Source organism: Ornithorhynchus anatinus, chromosome X1, assembly GCF_004115215.2.
Source record: "Ornithorhynchus anatinus isolate Pmale09 chromosome X1, mOrnAna1.pri.v4, whole genome shotgun sequence".
In the NCBI taxonomy this organism is placed as follows: domain Eukaryota; kingdom Metazoa; phylum Chordata; class Mammalia; order Monotremata; family Ornithorhynchidae; genus Ornithorhynchus; species Ornithorhynchus anatinus.
Window position 1 is genome coordinate 114,255,336 of NC_041749.1, and position 8,892 is coordinate 114,264,227.

Sequence of the window (8,892 nt, forward strand, 5' to 3'; positions counted from 1 at the left end):
GGATCATGTCTACCAACTCCACTGTATTTTAATATCTCCAAGTCCTTTACACTGAACCAGTTTGGGAGACTTTGCTTGGCTGTGCCCAATGTCCTAAGAGCTGTCTAGTATAATAATAACAATAATTACAATTCTGGCATTTGTTAAGCGCTTACTATGGGCCAGGCACTGTACTAAGCCCTGGGGTGGATACAAGCAAATTGGGTTGGACACAGTCCCTGTCCCATTTGGGGTTCTCAGTCTTATTTTACAGATGAGGTAACTGAGGCACAGAGAAGTGAAGTGACTTGCCCAAGGTCACACAGCAGACAAGAGGTGGAGCTGGGATTAGAAACCATGACCTTCCGACTCCCAAGTCCGTGCTCTATTTGCCACGGCATGCTGCTCTTTTGTAGAGTACAGTATCATGGAAATATCACAGGTAATAATAATGATAATTACGGTATTTGTTAAGCAATTACTATGTGCCAGGCACTGTACTAAGTGCTGGGGTGGATACAAGCAAATCGGGTTAGACACAGTCCCTGTCCCTGTCTCAAACCCCATTTTACAGATGAGGTAACTGAGGCATGGAGAAGTGAAGTGATTTGCCCAAGGCCACCCAGCAGAGTGGCAGAGTAGGGATTAGAACCCAAGACCTTCTGAATTCCAGGCTCGTGCTCTATCCGCCACACCATGCTCCTCCTCTGTAGCATACAGTATCATGGAAATATATCACAGATAGGTACATAAGTGCTGTGGGGCTCAGGTGGAGTGAATATCAAGTCCTTAAAGGGTTCACATCAAAGGAAAGTGAAATGCAGAAGGGCTAGGGCATTTCATCAGGGCTGAGGGTTATATTGTTGCAGAACTCCTAGCAGATGCCTTCTTTCTCCATCACCCTCGACTTTGGCGGTCGTGGCAGATTGGAGACCACCTTTCGACCCCTGGTGGTACCCTCATCGTGAGCTTGGAGAGTATGAGACGTTGGTCCTTCCAGCATTCTGCGCCTCCCATGGCTGCTCTTTTCTGTATACCCTTGCGATCCCTCTGCTACAGTCTGGTGTAATAGTTATAATAGTATTTATATTTACTTAGGGGTTACTATGTGCCAAGCCCTGTACTAAGCACCTGTATAGATACAAGATAAACAGGTGGAACATCATCTCTGTCCCTCATGGGGCTCACAGTCTAAGTAGGAGGGAGAACAGGTATTGAATCCCCATTTTACAGATGAAGAAACCGAGACACAGAGAAGTGAAGTGACTTGCCCAAAGTCACACAGCAGGACAGTGGCAGAACCGGGATTAGAACCCAGGTCGTCTGACTCCACTGGGCCACGCAGTTTGGATTGTGGAGGCCTCCAGGATGGGTTTTTTTTTGTTTGGGAGGAGGAAGATGGTGTTTATGATCACGAGTTGGAGCTTGGAACATTCGCTCACCAAAAGTATGCCCTCAGTGACTTTCTTCCATTTGTGGACATTACTTCTAATTCTAGCATTGAAATCACCCTTTATACTCAGCTTGCCTGCTGTTGATTCTCCTGTGACAAGTTTGTCTAGGTCTCTGTAGAAAGGTTCTTTTTCTTCATTGTATTTTGCCACTGTGGAGACATCTACCCTTATGATGGAGAAATTTTCATCTCAGGGGGAAGCATAGCATCACCAGAAGGTCACTTCCCCCCCGAACAGGTTTGGAAGACTCGATTTTGAAGCTCCGATCACTTCAACACAACGGCCCTGGGTTGGACAAGAGAGGAGAGCGGGTAACAGTCGATTACCCAAGCAGCTGCTGGAGGGCAAACTGAAATTGGGAAACTGAAAATAAGGAGTACAGAAGAAATCATTGAGAAACTAAACCTCAGGCAGTGCTGCTTCCCAGCTGAAAAGTGGGAATCATTTGATGTAGATAGACTAACCCAGTGCCCCGTAGCACTTACTTACATATCTATAATTTATTTATATTAACATCTGTCTCCCCTCCTAGACTGTAAGCTCCTTGTGGGTAGGGAACGTGTCTACTGACTCTATTACGCTGTACTCTCCCCAGCTCTAGACTGTAAGCTTGTTGTGGGCAGAGAAAGTGTCTGTTTACTGTTATAGTGTACTTTCTAAGCACTTAGTACAGTGCTCTGCACACAGTAAGTATTCACTATCTACCAATGATTGAGTGATTGCTTGAAAGGAGCTGGAGTTTCACAGGGACCATGGGACAAGGAGGCTAAAGTGAAGCAGAACTAAGTGCTGGAAGCAACACATGGAATAACACAACGAGACAACCCTTGTGCATACACCAGGAGGCCGGGCCTTTTAAGTCACACATAGGTGGATTTCACTTCTTAGCGTACAAAGAACAGTGACATATACACATTCAGTGATAATGATGGGGCATTTGTTAAGAGTTTACTGTGTGCTAAGCACTGTACTAAGCCCCACGGTAGGATCCAGATAATCAGGTCAGGTACAGTTCCTAACCCACAGGAGGAATTGTAGTATAAGTGGGAGGGAGTACAGGTACTGAATCCCTATTTTACAGATGAGGAAACTGAGATCTAGAGAAGTTAAGTGATTTGCCCGAGGTCACCCAGCAGGTATCAGAGCCATAATTAATAATAATAATAATTATGGCATTTGTTAAGCACTTAACTATGTGCCAGGCACTGTACTGAGTGCTGGGGTGGATACAGGCAGAGCGGGTTGGACACAGTCCCTGTCCCATGTGGGGCTTACAGTCTCAATCCCCATTTTACAGATGAGGTAACTGAGACCCAGAGAAGTGAAGTGACTTGCCCAAAGTCACACAGCTGACAAGTGGCAGAGCCAGGATTAGAAACCATGACCTCTGAATCCTAAGCCCGGGCTCTTTCCACTGAGCCAGGCTGTTTCTATTAGAACCCAGGTCCTCTGACTACCAGGCCCGTGGTCCTTCCACTGGGACAGGATGCTTCTCATCTATGTTTGTGTATGTATATGTGTGTGTGTGTCTTATAAACCCAGACTTTGATACTGTACACAAACATACCTACTTATATATGTATGCTATATACTGTATGTAATAATAATAACAATAATGTTGGTATTTGTTAAGTGCTTACTACATGCAGAGCACTGTTCTAAGCTCTGGGGTAGATACAGGGGAAGGAGGTTGTCCCATGTGAGGCTCACAGTCTTCATCCCCATTTTACAGATGAGGGAACTGAGGCACAGAGAAGTGAAGTGACTTGCCCACTGTCACACAGCTGACACCATATATACCGTGTGTATATATATACACCAGATAGGTATATACACACCATATTCTTATATATATGGTATTCATATATATATATATATATAAAATATATATACACTACATACTTTACTGTGTGTAATACGTATGGGTGTGGTTGTACATGTATCACAGTTCTGGGTTCCAGTATACTCCGCTTTGCCGACCCGGAAGAAGCAGACACAATGTTTCATCACGCACATTATGTAGGTTACAGAATATAATGCAACGGAAGCTTAGCATGGTGCTCTGCACACAGTAAGCACTTACTAAACACGATTGAATGAATGAATGACCTACTGGTGTCATGAGGACACCCGAAAGGGCTCTTTGTGACAAGCTGCAGAACCTTAGAGCCTCCCTCGATCCAGACACCTCGTCTGAGACGTGGAATTCGGCGTATGCGTACACTGTACTGGATATTTTTTTATATTAGGTAGATTATCAAAGTTCTGGGGTCCTCCTCTCCTGAAGAAAGCAGCTGAATACATTCAATCAGCAAATCATTTGCCCAAGAGAGGAAGGCTTTCCCACGTTCCCTTCCCTTCAGGCCAGTTGAGAGGATATTATCTCTCTCCCTGAATTCGCTAATCATCCTTCAGTAAAATTCCACCCAATTCAAGCCCTCCGTTTCTTGTTCTGAGGCCCTTTCACTGGAACTGTTCCACCAAAAAAATAGGGTGGCCATTTGTCCAGTTTTCAGCTAGTCCGTCTCCTCACCGGTGCAGATACAGCACCGGTTGCTTTTATGTTTAGAATTTTTATCTGGAAACACCCAGCCTCCCTCCAACTCAGCTCTTGCTGCCAAGTTCTGTGCCTCAAAAGAGCCCTTTTGGGTGCCCTCATGACACCAGTACCAGTAGGCCATTCATTCACTCAATCGTATTTATTAAGTGCTTACTGTGTGCAGAGCACTGTACTAAGCGTCTGTCGCATTACGTTCCATAACCCATGTAATGTGCATCATGAAACGTTATGTCTGCCGCTTCTGGGTCAGCAAAGCGGGGTACGCGGTTTCTGAAGGCCTCCATCGGCCATCCCCCACACCAATTTCCAAAAGAGCGGGTCCGACATCTTTACCAGAAACCTCTCCGTAACCCAGCTCCCTCAAAGGGACTTTGAATGGCTTAGGGTCCGGAACAAAACCAAACTTATTCTAAAAGCAAAGCGGGAGGAGAAATAAAGTCAGGGTTTAATTTAAGTCGTACTAGCTGGCCATTTTATCCACCCCAGATCTTCCTAACTTCTGTTTATAGATTCCCTGCATCTATGGGAGTTTGCATTTTCAAAGAGGAGTTTCAAAGGAAGAGAAGGAATGATTTTTCCACCCAGCACCAATTAGGGTGTGACTTTGGGCTTTGGTTGAAAGGTGCGACTCATGTTTCTTATAAGAGGCTTCTTTTAAGCAAGAACAGGGACACAGTGAAGGTAATACAGGGAAGCTAGAGCTCACTTTTTGGCAACTGTAAATGCCACTATTTAGTGGAGGGAGAGGAAAAAAGAAAACAAAAAGCGTGTTGAGTAGCCGGCATTCCGCCCCTGGTTCGCCACAACTGGGCGAGGGGAGGTTCCTGCCGAAAAATTTCTAGGTAGGATCCCGACGGAGCATTTTTTGAAAAAGCAGCAGCAACCCTAGAAACCCATGTCCTCTAGCAATAAAAAAAAGCCCAGTCTAAACAGCAGTCCTGCAGGCCCCTTGCCCTGGAGAGACCCCTCTTGGTATAAGAGAAGAATTCAGTCTTGTTGGACTCCCGGCTCCCAGAGGGGCTAGTTTGTGTTCATTGTGGTGGAATTTGAGGTTTGGACACCATCCTGTTAGAAACTGATGAAAACCCAAGACTCATAACCCACAGGAACAACTGAACCACCCTGCGGGAGAGAGATTTCCAGAACTGGGCAGGTCTGAGCTTGAACTGGTGGCCATGTCTTGCTGATCTCACCCATCAAACTGGATTTCAACCGCTCCAGAAGGGCTGATTTGACGAAGCGAGCTGAAAGAGAAAATGGCACACCATCGATGACAATATGCATTTGACCCGGCTGCCCGGGAAAGTCAAAATATTGACTTACAGCCACCTGGAACAGTTCACCTTCTGTGAGGCAGTGTGGCCCCAGGGGAAAGATCATGGGACTGGGAGTCAGAAGACTGGGGTTCGACTCCCAGCTCTGCTGCTGGCCTGCTGTGTGACCTTGGGCAAGTCAGTTAACCTCTCTGGTCTTCAGTTTCCTTATCTGTAAAATGGGGATAAAATATCTCGTGGTTCAGTGGGAAGAGCCCGGGCTTGGGAGTCAGAGGTCATGGGTTCCTGCCGCTTGTCAGCTGGGTGACTGTGGGCAAGTCACTTCACTTCTCTGTGCCTCAGTTACCTCATCTGTCAAATGGGGATGAAGACCGTGAGCCTCACGTGGGACAACCTGATTACCCTGTATCTACCCCAGTGCTTAGAACAGTGCTCTGCACATAGGAAGCGCTTAACAAATACCAACATTATTATTATTATACCTGCTCTTCTCTCCCTTTTTGACTGTGAGCTCCACGCTCAGGACAGGGACTGTGTCTGATCTGGTTATCTTGTATCTACCTGCCCCAGTGCATGGCACAATGCTTTGACACTGAGGCAACATTTAATAAATCCAATAATATCTTCTGTTTGAAGTCTTCCCACAGCAAAGCGTAGACTCAGACATCACCAATCTCTGCAAACTTCACTTCTCTGTGCCTCAGTTACCTCATCTGTAAAATGAGGATTAAAGCTGTGAGCTCCACCTGAGACATGGACTGTGTTCAACCTGGTTTGTATCTACCCCAGCACTCAGTACAGTTCCTGGCACATAGTGAGCATTTAACAAATACCATTAAAAAAAAGAGAGAACAGAATTCAACAAGGAAACAGGCTGTTTGGCACCTTCCTTCCAAGGTGTGTCCGGCCTAGGTCTGGGTTAGATGATGATGATGATAGCATTTGTTAAGCGCTTACTATGTGCCAGGCACCTTACTAAGCACTGGGGTGGGTGCAAGCAAATCAAACTGGTCACGGTTCCCGTCGGGGCTCACGGTCTCGATCCCCCTTTTACAGGTAAGGTAACCGAAGCACAGAGAAGTGAAGTGACTTGCCCAAAATCACACAGCAGACAAGTGGTGGAGTGGGATTAGAACCCATGACTTTCTGACTCCCAGGCCCCTGCTCTATCCACCACGCTATGCTGCTTCATGAATTAATAAAAAGTGGTGGGGTAGGTATAACATAATCAGTTCAGACACAGTCCCCGCCCCACGTGGGGCTCGCAGTCTACGTAGGAAGGGGAACAGGCATTTAATCCCTATTTTAGAGGTGAGGAAACTGAGACTCGGAGAAGTTGAGTGACTTGCCCAGGGTCACACAGCGGACGAGGGCAGAGCTGGGATTAGAACCCAGGTCTTCTGACTCTCAGGCCTGGGCTCTTTCCACTAGGCTATGATTAATCACTACTACCAATGTTCCTAAATTCTATTCCATGTTGGACCACTGAGGTCAGAAATTGGGTCTAGCTAACTTGCTCTGGGGAACCCCCAGTTTGCACCATGCCCAGGTGACTTCATAAGGAAAGCTTTTTCAAAATGATGATGCTGGTGGTGAGGCATTCTTCTGATACCAGGTACTTTCCAGAGATGCCATCTTTGCCTTTTTAAACGCTCTGCTTATCTCTCAGACCCTGTGGTAAGAGTCTGTTTGGCAGTATTTCTCCTGTGCCACTCTCTTCCTTTCTCCATCTCCTAAATATTTCAGGCTTTGGGGAGGAGTGGAAAGAAATCCTGTAGAAAAAGAAGTTGAACTGTACCAAACTGTACTACTACCCTGTTCTCTTCTTCCTCTAGGAAGCCAAGGCTTCTCCCTGGAGAAAGGTCCAGGGCCAGAGTGTCCGTAATGCATAATATTTTATCCCGGGGGTGAGGGGGGGAATTAGTCTGAAAGTAATCAATCGATTAATCAATCTGTGGTATTTATTGAGTGCATATTGTATGCAGAGCACTGTGCTAAGTACTTGTACTTGTGCTACAGAGCACTGTGCTACAGAGAAGCAGTGTGGCTCAGTGGAAAGAGCATGGGCTTTGGGAGTCAGAGGTCATGGGTTCGAATCCCAGCTCTGCCACTTGTCAGCTGGGTGACTGTGGGCAAGTCACTTAACTTCTCTGGGCGTCAGTTCTCTCATCTGTAAAATGGGGATTAAGACTGTGAGCCTCATGTGGGACAACCTGACTACCTTGTATACCCCAGCGCTTAGAACAGTGCTCTGCATATAGTAAGCACTTAACAAATGCCAACATTATTATTATTATTACTTGGCAGAGTACAATTTTAACAGTTGGCAGACGCAGTCCCTGCCCACAAGGAGGTTACAGTCTAGAGGGGTAGCTAGAAAATGAAATAAATTATGGATTATGGATATGGACTATATTCATTCATTCATTCAATAGTTTTTATTGAGCGCTTACTGTGCGCAAAGCACTGTACTAAGCACTTGGGAGAATACAGTATAACAATTAGCCACATTTCCTGCCCACAGTGAGCTCACAGTCTAGAAGGGGAGTTACAGACATAAATATACATAAATAAATAATAATAATAATGGCATTTGTTAAGGGCTTACTATGTGCCAGGCACTGTACTAAATGCTGGGCTGGATACAAGCAAATGGGGTTGGACATGGTCCCTGTCCCATGTAGGGCTCACAGTCTCAATCCCTATTTTTCAGAGGAGGTAACTGAGGTACAGAGAAGTAAAATAACTTTCCCAAGGTCACACAGCAGACAAGTGGCAGAGCTGGGATTAGAACCCATGACCCTCTGACTCCCAGGCCCATGCTCTCTCCACAAAGCCATGCTGCCCTTGCTTTAGGGTTTTTGCTCATTGCCTAGCCAAAGCCAAGTATATACGTAAGTGCCGTGCAGCTGGTAGGGGGGCGATGAATGAAGGGAGCAAGTCAGGGTGACGCCAAAGGGAGTGGGAGAAGAGGAGGGGAGGGCTTCGTCAGGGGAGGCTTCTTGGAGGAGATGGGCCTTCGATATGGGAGAAGTGCCATGGGGCTGAGGATGGAGTGAATATCAAGTGTTTAAAGTGTTTAAATACCATCATTATTATTAAAGGGTAAAGATCCAAGGGCATAGATGACGCAGAAGGGAGAGGGAGTTGGGGAAAAGAGAGCTTAGTACTCATGACTTTCCAGCCAACTAGCTCCTCATGTAGATAAGGGTGAAGGGCCCAGAGCCTTTGAGAACACTTACTTCTCAGGAGTATATAGTGCTCGGTACAGAATAAATACCATTGCTGGATTGATTGATTTTTATTTATTTACTTTTTTTTGAGAAGGAACGTGGCCTAGTGGAAAGAGCATGGGCTTGGGAGTCAGAGCAGCTGGGTTCTAATCCCAACTTTGCCACTTGCCTGCTGTGTGACCTTGGTCAAGTCACTTCACTTCTCTGGGTCTCAGTTACCTCGTTTGTAAAATGGAGATCGAGACTGTGAGCCCCAAGTGGGACCCAACCCGATTAGCTTGTATCCACCCCAGCGCTTAATACAGTGCCTGGCACATAGTAGGCACTTAAATACTATTGAAAAATACCACCATTATTAATCCCAGCTCCTCCACTTGCTTGGTGTGTGACCA